The sequence below is a fragment of the Staurois parvus genome, unplaced genomic scaffold (genome assembly GCF_062004578.1).
Source record: "Staurois parvus isolate SC_StPar_1 unplaced genomic scaffold, SC_StPar_1.0 ptg000018l, whole genome shotgun sequence".
NCBI classification, from domain to species: domain Eukaryota; kingdom Metazoa; phylum Chordata; class Amphibia; order Anura; family Ranidae; genus Staurois; species Staurois parvus.
In genome coordinates, this window is record NW_028317814.1 from 22,143,131 (window position 1) to 22,162,871 (window position 19,741).

The following is a 19,741-nucleotide window of genomic DNA, read 5'->3' on the forward strand; positions in this document are numbered from 1 at the left end:
AGCAAAGTAGGCTCAACTGTACAGATAGTATATGAAATGGTTATCAGTGGAAATATATACATATATATACAAAGAACACCCAACCATATGACATAATAGGTGTTAATGAACAACTGGTGATACAGTATCCACTTGAAACCATGAAAAATGCTTTGCGTTATAGATTCCAAATGCGTTTCTGTCAGGGAGCGAGGAGCCAGACACACAAGGAGGTGCAATTAAAGGTAGGTTTAATAATATAAAATGAAGACAGTCTATGCAAGTCCAACAGCGGAAATCGTAGCCAAAGCCGGGGTCAAGAGCCAGGAAGAATCGTCGCCAGAGCCGGGATCAGGAGCCAGGAAGAATCGTCGCCAGAGCCGGGATCAGGAGCCAGGAAGAATCGTCGCCAGAGCCGGGATCAGGAGCCAGGAAGAATCGTCACCAGAGCCGGGATCAGGAGCCAGAAAGAATGGTCTCCAGAGTCGGGGTCAGAAGCCAGGAGGAGTCTTTAGCCAAAGCCGAGTCGGTATCCAGGAAAGCAATGAGTAGCTAAACAGGAGCTTGCTGTTGTGCAACAGACAAGACACGAATGCAATGGACAGCCACAAACAGCAGACTTATATGTGATAAGCCGCCACCTCCTGGGGGAGGAGCCGCAGAGGGCTGAAAGCATAAAGGATGTCACAATGCTTTGCAGACACCTAAGATGGATGCCAGCACATGGAGCAGCACAAGGTCTGAGGAAAGGTAGGACCTTGACAGTTTCGTGGGACGCAAGCCACTTCTTCAGGGGAAAAAGGGCAAAACATACGTGCCTACAATAAGTTAAAAAAAAAACAAAACAAGGACATATAATCAATAAATGATATAAAACAAATACATATGTACACAACAGAACAAAGTATAATAAACAGAACAACAGCAATTACCAGTCGATGATATCAGCACATTCTGAGATAGCTCCTGCTAGGTATAGGTCAATGGTATCTGGGTGAACAGGGAGAAGCCTCCAACGACCATAAACTCAATGTAATGTAATAAGAATAAGTCATCGATCAAGAAAGGGTTCAAATGTATTTGAAGACTTGTGGAGACCAAGTCATCATTCTAGGGGATCACATAATATAATTAATCAAAAAAAGAAAAAAATGAAAATAAAAAGGTGATAACAATCACCCCCCCCCCCCCATTCCCAGTACCAACTACACTCCTACTCCCTCAGGAGAAAAAAACCCCACAAACACATCTAGTAGTAAAAAGGAGCATGCAATACACATTGTTAGGCACACAGGTAACCCTTTGATTGCTCCTAGATGTTAACCCCTTCCCAGCCAGTGTCATTAGTACACAGAATATAACTGGATACTATCATTTATAGGTAAAGTTGATCCAGGGAATATCCAATTGCCTCTCGGGGGATCAGGAAGGAATTTTTTTCCCAGCAGGAGCAAATTGGATCGTGCATTGCTGGTTTTTTTTGCCTTCCTCTTGATCAACTGTGGGTATAGGATTATAACTTTTTTTTTTTTCTATGGATGAACTGGATGGACTTTTGTCTTTTTTTAGCCAGACTAACTATGTAACTATGTAGTAAAGTGACAGTGTATAGCATTATCACTGTATTAGTGTTTCTGGAGATGTCAATGTCAGTAATGCCGGCCATAGACTGTTCGAAGATCGGGTTCATTGATCGGCCGGTTTTCGGATTTTTTGCACTTTTAGATTATCGGTCATGTTGGAAAATTTGCGGAAAACTGATGAATTTTGCGGCAATGATGGCCAAATCGGATGATCGTTTTAACAAAAAAAAATTTGCGCATGTGCCGTGACCTGCACGGAACAGAAGTTTGGCTGTTATATGGGGTGAACTTTATGATTTAGTCAGCCGATTTTTGTAATCGTTGGTGGTAACGTCGGCTTAACAAACGACTGATTTTGCGTTTATTGTCCAAAAATTGGCCGATGTTCAACCTCTCTGTGACCTGCATTAGTCCATTCCCAACCAGCGTAAGATTGCCCACTGCACTGTCACAGTCCTACTATAAGTCATTGGTCACCGCCATTATTAATATTAAAAAAAAAATTTCCAGTATACTGTATATACCATAGTTTTTTTTTTTAAATGTGTGGTCTTTATATATTTATATCATAACAACTAAAAAAACCCAGTGGTGATCAAATGCCATCAAAAGAAAACTTTATTTGTGCAAAAAAAAAAAAGAAATAAATTTGCTTACACAGTTGCATGACCGTGCAATTGCTCATTAAAGTAGAGCAGTGCTGAATAGCAAAAAACTGCCTTGGTCATGAAGGGGGTAAAATTCCAGAGCTTAAGTGGTTAAACAAAGGGCCGGCTCACTATCCGTCAGACTGATTGGGGTGTTCTGTAGGAGTAAAAAAATGCCATGGTTTCAGAGTTCTGTAGGAATGAAAAATTCCCCCATGTAGATGGTTAGTGCGAGTAAAAAATACCTGTATGTTGGTGGTAAGGGATTTCCAGCTTCAACAGGAATCCCACAAGTATGGCATATACAAACTTACTTTAGTCAAGGCTGGACCAATGTAACAATGTAAACTTGCACACTGTAATTTAAATAAAACCGGATATTGGCTCACATTTCTTTTTTTCTCTCAGTGCATATACTGTATAATAAACATCACAAAAGAATAGTGCAGTGCTAGGATAAATTAAAACGTATATATGCAATACAATAGTGCAGTGCAAATATATCAAACACTTATGTGTAACCACAAATTGAAAAAAAAAACAAAGGAATTCAAATGTGAAGCCAAAAACTGTGAATTCAGTGGTTCTTCGATTATGAGAGAGAAATTACAGATGTGGATACCAAACGCCACCAAACTTCTTAACCACTTCAATTCTGGGCACTTTTACCCCTTTCCTGCCCAGGCCAATTTTCAGCTTTCAGTGTGGTCGCACCTTGAATGACAATTGTGCAGTCATGCAACAATGTACCCATAAATAATTTTTTATCATTTTTTTTTCACGCAAATAAGAGTTTTCTTTTGGTGGTATTTAATCAGCAGTGAGTTTTTATATTTCTTGCTAAATAAACCTGAAACGTTTTAAAAACCCCCACATTTTTCTGATATAAACGTTTGCAAATAAATAACATTTCATAAATTTAGGTGAAAATGTATTCTGCTACATTTCCTTGGTGAAAATACCCCAAATTAGTGTATATTATTTAGTCTGAAGGAAAGTTATAGAGTCCACAAACCATGGTATATATATATCTGACAATCGATCAGTTCTGATGTACTGACGGCCTATTTCATTTCTTGAGGCCCGAAAATGCCAGGATAGTACAAATGCTCCCCAAATTACCCATTTTTGGAAAATAGTCCAAATTATTTAGTAAGAGGCATGGTGAGTTTTTTGGAGGTTGTAATTTTTTGTTACAATTCTTTGGAAAAAGTAGAAATATAAAAAAAATCACAATTTTGTTTTTTTTCGTTTTTTTTCTTTACACATTGTCACCAGTCCAGTACAGCGTTATTATATAAATGGTGTGGTGGTGATCAGGGACACTGACTGGTGACAGTATGTAAAAATAATAATAATTTAAATTTTTTTTTAATTTTTCTATTTATTTTACTTTTTATTACATTATTTTCCTTTTTTTTTTCCTATTTTTTTTTAACACACTGTTTCCAAAGCAAAACAATGTTACCATAGTAACATTGAACTACTCTGGGCAAGAGATCAGGATTTTCTTTTTTTTTTACATATTATGATTGCTAATACCAATGTATTTCATTGATATTTGCAATCATTTTTACTAAATGAAACTGATAAATTTTTTTGTTGTGCTTAGCTGTGATTGGGCAAAGCTCACATGATACAGATGGGCTGTGATTGGTACCTGTCTGTACCATGTGACTGCTTTGACCATTCACAGCTAACAACATACCGTATTTTTCGCTCCATAAGATGCACTTTTTCCCCCCAAAAAAGGGGGGAAAATGTCAGTGCGTCTTATGGAGCGAATATGGAGCGGCCGGTCCGGTATTTCCACCACTGCCGTGTCAGAATACCGGGCCGGCCGCTCAGCTCTACAGCGGGACCTTATGGAGATGACTGCTGACCTTTGGGGAGGTGGGGAGCGGGTACCTGAATTTGACAGGTACCCGCTCTTACTTCCGCGGAGTTGTTCATTGACCTTACCTGTTCCTCTGTCCAGCGGCGCGCTGTCTTCCCGGCTTCTGTAGTGTGGGCGCTGGGCTTGACAGCCGGGTGCCAAGTGCGCATGCGCAAGAAGCGGTGCTTTTTGTGAATGGTAAGGCGGTACATAGGACACATGACAGATCCCAGAAGCCACCGGACCAATCACAAAGCGCAAGTGCTTCTCGCTCATGCGCACTGGGCACCCGGCTGTCATGCCGAGCGCCGACACTACAGAAGCCGGGAAGACAGCGCGCGACTGGATAGAGGAACAGGTGAGATCAAAGAACAACTCCGCGGAAGTAAGAGCGGGTACCCTGCTCCCCCCCCTCCCCAAAGGTCAGCAGTCATCTCCTGTGCTGTCCGCAGTCTCTGGTCATCCCTGTGCTGTCCACAGTCTCTGGTCATCTCCTGTACTATGTCTGCAGTCCATTAGTTCAGAATTTTTTTTTCCTGTTTTCTGCCTCTAAAACCTAGGTGCGTCTTATGGTCAGGTGCGTCTTATGGAGCAAAAAATACAGTAATTGTATACAATGGATGGCGTGACAGGAAGCCATCCTTTGTATACAATTGGCATGTGATCTGCTGTGATTGGTCACAGTGGTCACATGACATTGGCAAAGGGCCGGTGTAGTGTTATGTCATCGGCTGTGTCCCCTGGGCCGGTGTAGTGTTATGTCATCGGCTGTGTCCCCTGGACACAGCCGGTGACAGATCGCACCGCTGAGCGGCCCCACGGCTGAGTGAGTGGCTCCTTTTGACAGGACGTCATATGACGCCCGGTCACAACGAGGAGTGTCCCGCCCGGCCGTCAATCTGCTATAGGCCAGGCCAGGGGTGGACTGACAACTCATGGGGCCCCCGGGCAATAGGGGATCATGGGGCTCCTGTGTCCATGCCCAAACTCAAAAAAGTCTATGAAAAAGGTACCAGGGGCATCTCATGTGGCCCCCTACTGACCCTGGGCAGTGCCCGAGTTTCCAATTGGGCAGTCCGCCCCTGGGCCAGGCGGAAAGGTGTTAATGATAAACCACACAGCACCTCGGTGTACAACAGAGGCAGGCTTACCAGAATCATATGACCCCCCAATTAAAAGTGGTCAACCAGCACTTGTTTATCAATCCAAGATATCCAGCTTTCCTCAAAACCATATGTCAAATGATGGTACTGTTGCGTTATATCAGATCACTGTGCATATATACTCAGTTGGACATAGTATCAGGAAAAAGAAAAAGACACACTCTCCATAGTGTAATCCTGATTAAAATACCAATGTAATGTGGTAAATGCACTTACAATGAAAAGATGACAACCAGGCACTTCATATCATATAAACAACTATTGTTCCAGAAACCAAGATGGCCACGCCAGGATCACGTCTGCGTAGTGGAGTGTGTTCCGTCTCTGCCCTACTAGTTTCCTCAAAGATGACATCGTCAGGAGCACTTGATGGGACCTGATGGATGTTTTTTTTAACATCCAACAGAGCCCTAGCCTGTTTTGTTTTGTTCCCATATATTGTATAAATGATACAAATACCAGGATTAAACCATAAAGTAAAGTGGATGATTCCCAACAAGTACTGTTACAAATAAAGTTATTAGTTCTTCCCATAAAGGAAAAAGAAGAAAAAGACATAACATACACAAAATATACACATAGTTAAAAACTCTATCCATCACGTCCCCAGGCTAGCATATATACACATGTACTACATTGACAAAAGTATTGGGATGCCAGGCTTTACACTCACATGAACATTAATGGCATCCTAATCTTAGTCCGTAGGGTTCAATATTGAGTTGGCCCCACCCTTTGCAGCTATAACAGCTTCAACTCTTCTGGAAAGGCCGTCCACAAGGTTTAGGAGGGTGTCTATGGGAAGGTTGGAACATTCTTCCAGAAGCGCATTTGTGAGGTCACGCACTGATGTCGGAGGAGAAGGCCTGGTTCACAGTCTCCACTTACCAATTTATCCCAAAGGTGTTCTGTTGGGTTGAGGTCAGGATTCTGTTTAGGCCAGTCAAGATCCTCCACCCCAAACTCGCTCATCCATGTCTTTATGGACCTTGCTTTGTGCACTGGTGAGCAGTCATGTTGGAAAAGTAAGGGGCCATCCCCAAACTGTTCCCACAAAATTGGAAGCATGAAATTGTCCAAAATGTCTTGGTATGCTGATACCTTAGGAATTCCCTTCACTATTACTAAGGGGCCAAGCCCAACCCCTGAAAAACAACCCCACGCCATAATCCCCCCTCCACCAAACTTTACACTTGGCACAACGCAGTCAGGCAAGTACTGTTCTGCCAACCACCAAACCCAGACATGTCCATTGGATTGCCAAACAGAGAAGAGTGATTCATCACTCCAGAGAACACGTCTCCACTGCTCTAGAGTCCAGTGGCGGCGTGCTTTACACCATGGCATCCGCCGCTTTGCATTGCACTTGTTGATGTAAGGCTTGGATTCAGCTGCTTGGCCATGAAAACCCATTCCTTGATGCTCTCTACACACTGTTGTTGTGCTAATCTGAAGGACACACCAAGTTTGTAGGTCTTTAGCTATTGACTCTGCAGACAGTTGGCGACTTCTGCGCACTGTGTGCTTCAGAATGTGCTGACCCCGGCCTGTCATTTTACGTGGCCTACCACTTTGTGGCTGAGTTGCTGTTGTTCCCAGTTGCTTCCATTTTGTTATAATACCACTAACAGTTGACCGTGGAATATTTAGTAACAAGGAAATGTCACAGATGGACTTATTGCACAGGTGGCAACCTATCACGGGACCACGTTTGGAGTCACTGAGCTCCTGAGAGTGACCCATTCTTTCACAAATGTTTGTAGAAGCAGTCTGCATGCCTAGGTGCTTGATTTTATACACCTGTGGCCATGGAGGTGATTGGAACCCCTGAATCCAATGCTTTGGAGGGCTGGCCCAATACGTTTGGCAATATAGTGTATGTATAGGCTGTATACTCACATCACTGCATATACAGTATAATTAAACACCCAGAGTTCCAGCTTTGTAACTTTCAGTCCTGTTTAAACAACGGGACATCAAGAAAGACTGCCAACCAAAAGAGACAATAGAACAGACTCATCTCTCCCCATACATGGGATGGATGGCATATAGACTCAGTGTCCCAATGTGGCTAAGTATGGATGTGTCCAGGAAGGGCGTATGGACCAAAAGTTAACACAAACTGGCTGTCCATAACATAATTGATGATCATTTATAGGACAATCCAACTTGGAAGATGGATATATGGACCAAAGCAGAGGTGTTGGCCAACAGGCATAAATGTAGGTATTTTACGGTTGTAAGAAGCAACTTCTTCTTCCACTCACACTGATTAACTCCATCGGTAGATTGAAATGGCAACAAAAAGAACATTCAGCACTGAAGTATGAATATGAGCAGGGGCGGACTGACAACTCATGGGGCCCCCGGGCAATAGGGGATCATGGGGCCCCTGTGTCCTCGCCCAAACTCAAAAAAGACTATGAGAAAGGTATCAGAGGCATCTCATGGGGCCCCCTACTGACCCCTCGGGCAATAGGGGATCATGGGGCCCCTGTGTCCTTGCCCAAACTCAAAAAAGCCTATGAAAAAGTTACCAGGGGCATCTCATGGGGCCCCCTACTGACCTCGGGCAGTGCCCGGGTTTCCAAATGGTCAGTCCGCCCCTGAATATGAGTGTTATATCCTGTGGTCCAGAGGAGGAAATGAGACTCAAATCATCACCAGTGTAAACTAGTGTAAGACCGTTCCAAACAGTTCCTTCTGTGCCTCAATTCACCTCCCTCACACAGTTGGCCATCAATAGACAAAGACATCCCTGTAGATCATATCATTAGACATTGTCTGCTCACTCCTAAGAGACAAAAAGCGCAGCCATCCAAGTGTGGGGATTTGGTCATTTTGGGATTTGATGCAGATCTGGCAAAACCAGCCTAGCCCTTTATCTTCCATCATGCCCTCATTTCCAAAACATGGCTAAGGATTGGAAAGTACATCTGAAATATACATAGATGGAATGGGCATTTTCACTTTTGGATTGGCTGCTTTATGTGATACTGGGGGCCAAATCCCCACACTTGGATGGCTGTATCAGGCAGCACCATAAAACGAGAGAGTAGTGTTTTTGTTTTCAGACACCTTTGGAGGATCCACTTTTTTTATTAAATGCCCAAACTGGAATTGAACTTTTTATACTCACAGGCTCGTCAATGGTAGCGGGAACCACAGAGCAGAGGACAGAAGCAAGGAAGAAAAGTTCTAGGCAGAGAACAGCTTGTTTTCAGATTTAGAATAGCTTGCTTGAAGCCCAACTTCATGTTGACAGCATCCCTTTATTTAAAACCCACCCCATACAGTTTGGGCACATTTTTAGCATACTTACCTAATTTCCAGGTGTCCTCTATCACGTGATAGGGTCCATTTCCTCTTCTCCGGCAGTGGGATGTCTTCATTACTGCAGTAGTACTGCAACATGGTCATGTGATAAGCAAGGATCTGCGTCAGGAGTGAGCTGCCTTCAGTACTTTATAGTCAATGATATGACATGAGTACCGTTACTTAGAGCATTCTTCTGAAAGCTAATGCTTCCAAAGGGGTGTGTCCATGACAGCCCAGGCTCACAGGAAGTTGGTCTGTGAAAGTTGGAAATTGCACAGAATTTTTTCAGGGGCTACAGCAGTGCAATGGGTCAGTTAGGGCAGTGTAGGAAGTATAGTCTACTATCAGGAAAGCCTGTTATTTTGTCTAGACCAGGGGTCTCCAAACTATGGCCCTCCAGGTGTTGAGGAACTGAAAGTCCCATGAGGCCTTACACAACTTTGACAGCCACAGGCAAGACTCCCAGAGGCAGAGGCATGATGGAACTTGAAGTACTTCAACAGCTGGAGGGCCATAGTTTGGAGACCCCTGGTTTAATGCTTGGTACCAAAACATGAACACCCAGATTTTCCACAGTAGTCCGATCTCAGGGTTGGTTGCACAGGTGTTTGAACTCTCTGATTTCTTTCTTGACCTCTGTGTACGTAACCTAGCTACATTGTTTGGAAACACAACATTTGCTAACATACCATTAATAAATGGCTTCATTTCAGATGCCCACACAGTCCCAGATGTCTTCTGCATCCACACATCTGGTGTTGACTGGAAACCATCAACTCCTGGACCATAGCCTGCCCACGTTCCTGGAAGGCCAAGTGCGTCCGGGCCAAAGATAATGTTTTTAATCCCACGTCTGGATGATGTAGCTAGACAGATACAGAAGGTAGTGGGTACGTGTTAACTTAAAGGACATTTCTAGGCAAACCCAGTTGAAACACATATACAGCAACTGTTTTACCCTAAATGATTTGTCAAGTTGTCCTGAGAAAGTAGACCTGTACCCAAGTGTTAACATAAATTTATATTAACCACTTCAAGCCCGAACACTTTCACCCCCTTCCAGTCCAGGCCAATTTTCAGCTTTCAGTGTTATCACACTTTGAATGACAATTGCGTGGTCATGCAACACTGTACCCATATGAATTTTTTAGCATTTTGTTTGAGACAGATAAAATTTTCTTTTGTTGGTATTTATTCACCACTGGGATGTTTGTTATTTTTGCTATATAAATGAAAAAGTCCAAAAATTTTGAAAAAAAAAACTTTTCTTATAAAATTTCTTATAAAATAATCTTTTGTCATAAATCTTGGCCAAAATGCATTCATCTATATTTTTAGTAACAAAAAAAAAATGGCCAAATTAGTTTATTACCAAAAAGTACATTTTTTACATACTGTCATCCTAACAGTACAATGTCACCATAGTGACAGTGTACTACTTGTACGGGGTGAGGAAGATCTTTTTTTTTTTTAACACTGATTGCTTTTACACCCATAAAGGCTGTAAAAGCAATCATTTCTCCTTCTCTCTGGCTGCATTCCTGCAGCCATTGGGAAATACAGTGAGAGCTGTGATTGGTCACAGCTTGTCACATGGTACAAGGCTGTTGTGAATAACCTTGTACCATGTGACCTCTGTGATCATTCACAGATTTTACAAGTAGTAAGCAATGATGTCAGGAAGTGACATCTTGTTTACTGCTATTCATGTGATCACTGATTGGCCAATTAGTGATCACATGACCGGGACCTCACACAGAGGTCCCATACAGCGGTGCCACACGCTCCCAGGAAGCGCGCACAGGCAATGGATGCGTGGGAACGTTTAGAAACGTCCACCCGCATTGGCAGCGCTCCCATCTGGCCGTTTATCTACATGGGCCGGATGGGAAGAGGTTAATGATCATGATGGGATGGATAAATATAAACTAACAGAAGGGCTGAAATTTTTCCTGTAGAAAATGCTACTTCCAGTGTTTTCCACATTATCCAAAGGCTAGGCATTTAATCATGTGACATTTGATGAAGATGTGTATCCAGGGGCGGACTGACAATTTGGAGCTCGAAATCTTGGACCTGATAGCTAGTTTTGGCAATATGTGAATGATTTTTCTAACTATATGCATGAATGGACACCAACTATCTTAGGTGTATGTTCCTCCTGTCAGTTTGTATCACTGGGACTGGATGACTCAAGCACACATGTAGGCAGGTGTAGTTTATCCTCCCCTCTGTAGGTGGTGCTGTTTACCTGGAATGGGAATGAAGGTTGTGATGAGCTTTGTTCATCTGAAGCCTCCATAAGTGGAGTAGGTGCAGGTGTTCAATTGGACACTCCCAGGGGCGGACCGACAACTCATGGGGCCCCCGGGCAATAGGGGATCATGGGGCCCCTGTGTCCTTGCCCAAACTCAAAAAAGCCTATGAAAAAGGTACCAGGGGCATCTCATGGGGCCCCCTACTGACCCCGGGCCCTCGGGCAGTGCCCGAGTTTCCAAATGATTAGTCCGCCCCTGTGTGTATCAGTGTTCAGGCTAGTCTTCTCCTTCAACAGACACCACAGGGAAAAATAACTAGGCTTTTGGTCACATGATCAACACAGAACAGAATTAAAGTGACACAAAATTCAGATTTTCAAACTAAATATTTATTCCTAATGTTAACTTTTTCCCTGCTGTGATCTAACTTCCTGTTAGAGGGTGCCAACTTTGTTCTCCATGGTCCCACTGTGTGAAGGAATATAGCAACCCTCCCTTGCTCGATCCTGGGTGGACTAGGAAAAATGGACTATGGGATATGTACTGTGAATAGAGGAGAATACATGATTGTAACTAACGTTCACCTCTTATTCCAAACAAAGGAAATGAGAGGGAAAAGGAGAGGTCCGGGAGCTCTTGGAGGATATTACAATGAGTCAAGAAAACAGTAAGAAACAATTTATTGAAAAATAGATTACAGGGCAATTAAGTGGTAGATGTGTACAGATTATTTATGGTGAATAAGAATATCATTTGGTGTTACGGGAAGAGCAGCATTTTTAAAGCTAAGGTGTTCAACTGTTTTGTTTTTCCTTATGTATCCCAACAAATCTATTAAAATAGTCTTTGGCTAGGTTAGCACCTATGCAGTTTGCGTTTGATCTGTTTCTGCATTGCTTTTGGTCTTGCGTTTTTGCACATGCATTTTTGATGCGTTTTTTTATTTTATTTATTTTTTCTTGTTGTCATCCTAGGCAGATTTAAAATGCAAAATGCATCAGAAATGCATCAAAATGCACTACATGCTTTTCTGCAGTGTTTCCATTGAAGAACCAAATATGCAATTTTTTGCATTCAAAAAAGTCCCTGACCCTTTCCGAAAGACGCACCGGGTGAAAATGCAGAGCTGTTTACATGTCCCATAGGAAATCATGTTAAATGGACTGCTGTGCGTTTCTGCAAAACACTGCGGAAAACGCTTAGATGTGAACCTAGAGTTACAGTGGTTGTAAACCCTTACATAAACACATACAGGCGGCACAGTGGCTTAGTGGTTAGCATGTCTGCCTTGCAGTAAATGGGTTGTGGGTTCGATTCCTGACCATGGCGCCTCCTGCATGGAGTTTGCATGTTCTCCCTGTGCTTGTGTGGGTTTCCTCTGGGTGCTCTGGTTTCCTCCCACAATCCAAAGACATGCTGGTAGGTTAATTGGCTCCTGTCTAAATTGGCCCTAATATGTGTATGTATGAATGTGAGTTAGGGACCTTAGATTGTACGCCCCTTGAGGGTTAGGGACTGATGTGAATGTACAATATATATATGTAAAGCTCTGCATAAATTGACAGCACTATATAAGTACCTGAAATAAATAAATATACCCAGTGAAGTGACTGGCCTCAGATGATACACAGAGATTAATTAAATCCTCCTACGTACATTAAACTTCTCTATCTACAGTCTTCTCTTCTCTACAGCCATTCAAAGTGCTGAATTTACAAAGCTTGTTTAAGAGTTCAGAAAAAAGGAGTCAGAGAGTTGAAATTACACTCTGCAGAGCTCAGTGAGGAGATCTCTGAGAGCTGATTGGAGGGATGGAACACAGCACACAAGAAAAAAGCTGAGGCTGTCAATCTGCTGAAGCTCCCTCCCCTGTCACCTTTTTTCTCTTGGTGTCAAGACAACTTGTCTGAAGTGATTCATGCTGATAGCAGAGGAACAAAACAGCAGACATAAATGGTACGTAGTGCTCTCAATTGAGACAAGTACACACTATAGAGGGATATGCTTTGTTCATATTTCATGTCTGAGGCTTACAACCACTTTAAGGTAGAAACAAAATGTAAGTACTAAAATGCCATATAAGCTTCAACATGGCCATGTAATTTCAAAACTACTTTTGAACCCATTTAAAGCCCTTTCCCACGGTATTAAAACAATAAGTAAATCAGTGGTCCACTTGGTTTAAAAATTAAACAGCAGCTCTGGCTACAATACTTATCTCTTTAGCTCTGTCACCCGCAAAACTCACTGCCCCCCCAATCCAGACACAGGCTACTTCTGGACTGAATGACGCCCAGCATCATCCAGCACACCACCTGTGGACTCAGGCCGTCATGAACACACCCTTGGGGGGGGGCGTGCATTACTCCCTGCACTGCCTCTTTCTGTCTCAGGAATACATCAAGAAGTGAGAGGAAATGTCTCCAAAGGGAAGAAAAATCCTCTCTTAGTTGTCCCTGAGACAGGTGTTCCCATTCAAAAATGTCCTGTTTTGATGACAACCTTAAACTTTTTGGCTTTTCTGTTGTCTTCTGTTCCTATTAAAATAGTCCACAGGGCAAATAGAGAGGTTGAATCTTCTTTGTGGGTTCACAGAGGGCAGTGAAACCTTCAAGGGTTCCAATCATTCCCTATCCACTAGAGACAGACTTTAAAGTGATTATAAAGAGTTAGGGTTTTTTACCTTCATGCATTCTATTCTGTGCAGCTCCCCCCTCAGCCTACCCATTATGCTCACCTGAGCATGATACAGTAATGTGTATGAGAGCAGAAGCTCTTCCGAGTCCCTGTCTTCTCGTTGGCTGAAAGCCATTGGCTCCTGCTGCTGTTAATCACAGCCAGTGAGGAGTGAGCTGGTGGTGGGGCCAAGCCACACTCTGTGTCTCATAGATGCACAGAGATAGCTCCAGAGCGAGCCTGCACGAGTGCCCCCAAAACAAGCAACTTGCTCTTAAGGCTTTTGACAGGGGGAAGGGGCCTGGAGCACCACTGGGGGACCCAAGAATAGGAAGATTGAGGCTGCTCTATGCAAGACCGTTGCACAGAACAGGTAACTATGACATATTTGTTGTTTAAACAAATGAATGCAAAGCGATAGAGAGATGAGCTCATCACTCTACTGCTTCTGCTTTTACTGGCCTGTCACAGGGTGGGGAGAGTTCAGGGGCAGACTGACCATTCGAGCACTCGGGCACTGCCCGGGGGCCCCATGAAATGCCCCTGGTATCTTTTTTATAGGATTTTTGAGTTTGGGCAAGGACACGGACCCCATGATCCCCTATTGCCCGGGGGCCACATGAGTTGTCCCAGGCTCAGGGTAAGTGGGTTGAACGATGTTGGCCATCCAATGAGGACATCTAGTGGCAGAAAAAATACTAAGGGGGAATCTCTGGTCCGGGGTCAATAGGGGGCCCCATGAAATGCCCCTGGTACCTTTTTTATAGGCTTTTTTGAGTTTGGGCAAGTACACAGGGGCCCCATGATCCCCTATTGCGCAGGGGCCCCATGAGTTGTCCCAGGCTCAGGGTAAGTGGGTTGAACGATGTTGGCCATCCAATGAGGACATCTAGTGGCAGAAAAAAATAGTAAGGGGGAATCTCTGGTCCGGGGTCAATAGGGGGCCCCATGAAATGCCCCTGGTACCTTTTTTATAGGCTTTTTTGAGTTTGGGCAAGTACACAGGGGCCCCATGATCCCCTATTGCCCAGGGGCCCCATGAGTTGTCCCAGGCTCAGGGTAAGTGGGTTGAACGATGTTGGCCATCCAATGAGGACATCTAGTGGCAGAAAAAATACTAAGGGGGAATCTCTGGACAAAATGTGAATATTGCAGCAAAAGTTATTTTTATTTTATCTTTTTAGTGAGTTGTATATTTTTGTCTTGTTATTTTTGCCTGGATATCTGCTTCAAAGCCAGTAGTGGCAAATTGCATTGGTTATCATGTCTAAGAAATACATGTTTGCGGATGAGCCGCTAGCAATTTTCAAACCTATGCTAAGTCCTATTACTACAGCTGTCTTTTCATTTTTTTCATGTTTTTTCCTTTATATTGGTTTTTTTTTTGTTTCCACGGGACAGGAAAAAGTCTTTTGTTATTTCTGTACTCACAGAATTATATGCATGAACCAGATCTGTTCTGTTTTTGAGAACAATTACAATATGATTCAGAAAATGGCTTCATATGTTAACACATGGCAGCTATTCAACTGTCTGCTCAAAAATCTCCAACAAATGTCATCTCTAATAACATTTTTAGTCTGTTTATTTTATTTTGATTGCCCAATAAAAGAAAATTGTTCTTTACATTTCCAGAACATTTGCAAATGTTATGTCTTTGCTATGATGAGATGATTGAGGGGATTGTAGTCCCCACATCAGTCAGTAGAGGGCAGTGTTGATCTTTAAGTAAAATTTTCCTACTAGGGATAGATGACAGATTCTTGTACTCACAAAAGATGCTGCTAGCCATATGCAGTAAGTTTTGCAAAATTTCAGTCATAACTGAAACACTGAACAATTAGAAAAGCCACCTGCTATTTAAAGTGGTGGCAGAGCGGTTTGCAGGCGAGGACTGTGAACATTTGGCCCTGAAGGCAAATACAACCAAATGGACCTTTTGTGGCAAGGACAGGTTTTTTTGTGGGCTATAGAAAGTGTACTATGCAAGGTATGCAATGGTACAGCAGTTATTAGTGGTCATGATAAAAGGGGGTGCTCTTAATGGACGTGGTTTATTGTGATATGCCATTTCAAAGCATTAAGCAGAAGGTCTTATTCAGATAGGTGTCCTCCAGTCGGTAGAGAAACTAGCCATGCGTTGTGTATGAACAGCCGCAACCAGCTGTACCCGGTACAGATGATTAACCAGAGCTATCACTATTCCCATTTAGCACTTTACATCCATAGATAACATTTTGGCCGCACATAAACTGGAGGCTGCTTTGTATGCAGCCATAGCACAGAGTTTGGCATTTGAACGCTGCAGTCTAGCCTCCTGTCTGAAGGAGACCTGATAGCTCTTGGCATTCAGACATCTCAGAGCTGCAAAGAAAATTGGCGAGAAAGACTTACCTCCACTATATGCTATTGTAGCGCTACCCCCTCAGGAGCCGCTGATATATTTGGGTCCTCTGTTCATCACTAGGCCCAAGACAGAAGCATACTTCTGCTGGCACCACCAAAATACCTTGGCCAGGGATTTTCCCAGTTGCCACACAAGGAATATACTCACACATTATTGTAAAATAAATGAATAAGTTGTATTAGATCAATAAAAGGGAAGGTAGACACTTCTGCTGGCACCACCAAAATACCTTGGCCAGTTGTGTTAGATCAATAAAAAGGAAGGTAGGCAATTAAATGGTTAACAAAGGTTCACAATTAAACAAGGGGATTTAGCACAGAAACCCAATACAGTACAAATATACTTACTAGTGTGGCCAATTGTCCTGCAGGACTAAGAAGATAAACCTTAACCCTCCAGCTGAGATATTGCTCCTCAAGTGAGATAAGTAGGAGTAGCAAGAGGTTCGGGCTAGCTGATTTAGGAGAGTCCAGGCTTAAAGCGGAGTTCCACTCACCCTGTCAAAAAATAAAACTTTTAAAAAACAGCTACTTACCTGTCCCTCGGTGTGTCCCCCGCAGCCCGTTTCACCGGCCGTCCTGTATTCCAGGAGGCCGGCATCTTCAGTGTGGGCACCCGGCTGTGCAGCTTGCTTCATGAATGGTCCTGTAGTCTTCTGGTACCTGTCACGTGTCCCAAAAGATTACAGGGAGGGAGGGAGGACACCTTCCGCTTCCGATTGCCTAGGTCAGTGGTGGGCAACCTTTTTTTTCAACTGAGCCAAATCTCGCCAAAACCACGATTGAAATTTATTTTGAGAGCCACATTTTTAAAACTGAAAATACATCCCCCATATAGTAATTCATCCCCCATAGTAATTCATCCCCCATATAGTAATTCATCCCCCATAGTAATTAATCCCCCATATAGTAATTCATCCCCCATATAGTAATTCATCCCCCATATAGTAATTCATCCCCCATAGTAATTCATCCCCCATATAGTAATTCATCCCCCATATAGTAATTCATCCCCCATAGTAATTCATCCCCCATAGTAATTCATTCCCCATAGTAATTCATCCCCCATAGTAATTCATCCCCCATATAGTAATTCATCCCCCATATAGTAATTCATCCCCCATATAGTAATTCATCCCCCATAGTAATTCATCCCCCATAGTAATTCATCCCCCCTATAGTAATTCATCCCCCATATAGTAATTCATCCCCCATATAGTAATTCATCCCCCATAGTAATTCATCCCCCATAGTAATTTATCCCCCATATAGTAATTCATTCTCCATAGTAATTCATCCCCCATATAGTAATTCATCCCCCCTATAGTAATTCATTCCCCATATTAATTCATCCCCCATATTAATTCATCCCCCATATTAAGTCCCCAAGTCCCCCCTGTGTCAATTCACTTACCTTTGCTCCGCGCGTTCTTCTCACTGTGTTCCCGCGCCGTTCTGGTCTTCAGGGCGGACTGTGAGAGGAGAGGAGTTCGTCACGCTGCCCCGCCTACATCCTGATAGCTGCAGAGTCCTGACTTTTGGGGCGGCCGCCCGAGAGGAGGGAGGGGAGCGGGCGCCCGAGAGGAGGGAGGGGGGGCGGCCGCCCGAGAGGAGGGAGGGGGCCGGCCGCCCGGCACACAGAAGAGCCGCATTTAAGTTTGTAAAGAGCCGCATGTGGCTCACGAGCCGCGGCTTGCCGACCACTGGCCTAGGTGATCGGACCGGAAGTGGGAGTGGGTACCTGTCAAATTCAGGTACCCGCTCCCCCCCTGCCTCCCAAAGGTGCCAATCCTTAATGGGGAGCGGGGGAGCTGTCCTTAAAGAGGAACTTGCCCTTTTGGGTGGAGTTCTTTAAGATCTAGGAGATGTGTCACATCTCCTGCACACCAGTACTTTTAAAAAAGATTATATGATTGGTGTGCTGGTGATCAGGGACACTGACTGGTGACAACATGCTTTTTTTACGATTGTTGGTACGATGAAGATCATTGTACCAGCAATGCTTTGACCTGTCATTAATGGGTTACGACAGCTGTGAATACTAGTAATCTGTGATTGGCTACAGCCAATCACATGGTACAGGGTGCTGTGATTGGCCCAGGTACCATGTGATAGATGTGGGCCAATCACAGCTCACTAGTAAAGGAAGCAAAGCCGTTATGAATCATATTGATTCATAACAGCTTTGTCCCTGAGCACAAACAATCTGGAAGGTTGATTCTTCTGCGGATTAGTTGGGGCCTTTACATGTGGCGCTCAGCAAAAGGTGCAATCCTCTTAAGATGTGGAGAAACAGGGTAGTTCCCTTTAAGAGGCAAAGTGGTTATGGAGTTCTCCCTAATAGGGGAAGTTGGTGGGAAAGGTCACTTTAAGATTCTGAATTGTAAGCAAGAGTTACTTTGCTGATAATGGTCACTTTAAAAGAAGAAGGGGGGATTGACAGACAAATGTCCCTTTAAAGAGTGAAGTTGAATTTAAGTAGCAAGAGCCTTTCCTTTGATAGATTGCTTAACCCCTAGACACCGAGCACACGCAAATATGCGGCCTCTCTGCGTCTGGGCCTTGATGTCGAGCAGCCACATATTTGCATGCCATTAGAAAATACATATGTGCTGAGAGTGCGCTCCCTGTACACTCCCAGCGCTTATGTTCGTGACTCATGGAAAGGTCCCAATCTTCCCTGCGATTGGGACCTTTTCCGATCATGTGACAGCAAATCACGGTGGTCACATGATCCTAAAACCTCGCCAGCCTCCTGGCTTCTGAAACTCTTAAAAGGCTGGGAGGCGCCGGCGCAAAGGGGTTAAGCATAGATGGATGCAGTTATCGGGTTCTGCTTTGCAGGGGGCCAAGGGGTTATCTCAGTTCAGTATCCTGCAGGCAATGACCGTCATAACAGTATAAGGATGACAGTCTGCAGCAGGGGCGGACTGACAACTCATGGGGCCCCCGGGCAATTGGGGATCATGGGGCCCCTGTGTCCTTGCCCAAACTCAAAAAAGCCTATGAAAAAGGTACCAGAGGCATCTCATGGGGCCCCCTACTGACCCCGGGCCCTCGGGCAGTGCCCGAGTTTCCAAATGGTCAGTCCGCCCCTGGTCTGCAGTCAGGGGCACTGGCGCATGTATCACTAGTAGTGGCCTATGCTGGAATGTGTCTGAAACTTGAAGAACCTAAATGGCAGCAACTATTTGTAAATGCAAATGTCAATAAATGGGTTAGAACCCTCTCACCAAGCCTGTAAACGACAGGTGTAGCTGTCTGATGGTGAGGAGCCCCTCATTTCTCTTGAGGATGCGGTTGTGTTGGTGGTGGCTCTCACTCTTTTGCAGCAAACAGGTCTCCACAAGTCTGCTTCTTCCCCTTGGATGCTTGGCTAAATGGTGTTCTCCATGGTTTCTTGGCCTAACCCGGACCGTTCCAGGCCCACGTGGCTTGACACAGCTCTCAACAAATATGCTTCTTGCACATCAAAGTCTCTCTCCAACTCCCCATTGTCTTCCTGGACGTTTACTTTTGTATTTTCCCGTCCCCCTGATACATGTTCATAGACTGTGTAATTCAGTCCCAGATTCGCCGTGAAGAAAATTCAATACAAGTCCTGGCAGTCTCTGCTCACCTGTATTGGGACTATGAAGAGAAAAAAAATGCTACACATTGCCATTTTGTGGCCAAATATAAATCTGCATTACAGTAACAAAGCACAGTGTTATACTATAATTGCCATTCTGACCAGGGAGCTGGTAGCTGTATGATGCCCACCATGTGCCATTAGCTGCAGGTCCTTCTCTGAATGATGTGTGAATGGTGAGATATCTCTCCTTAGGGGCATTGG

General features: G+C 43.9%; 1 long non-coding RNA gene across 1 annotated transcript; it reads right to left on the bottom strand.

Moving 5' to 3' along the window:
* Positions 1-209: 209 nt before the first annotated feature.
* On the bottom strand, positions 210-19,530 carry LOC149473185 (uncharacterized). The gene is made up of 3 exons (XR_016313786.1): positions 19,140-19,530; positions 9,256-9,432; positions 210-797 (listed from the first exon to the last, which is right to left on the bottom strand). It is a non-coding gene; the product is annotated as an uncharacterized LOC149473185 (long non-coding RNA).
* Between the last annotated feature and the right edge of the window lie 211 nt (positions 19,531-19,741).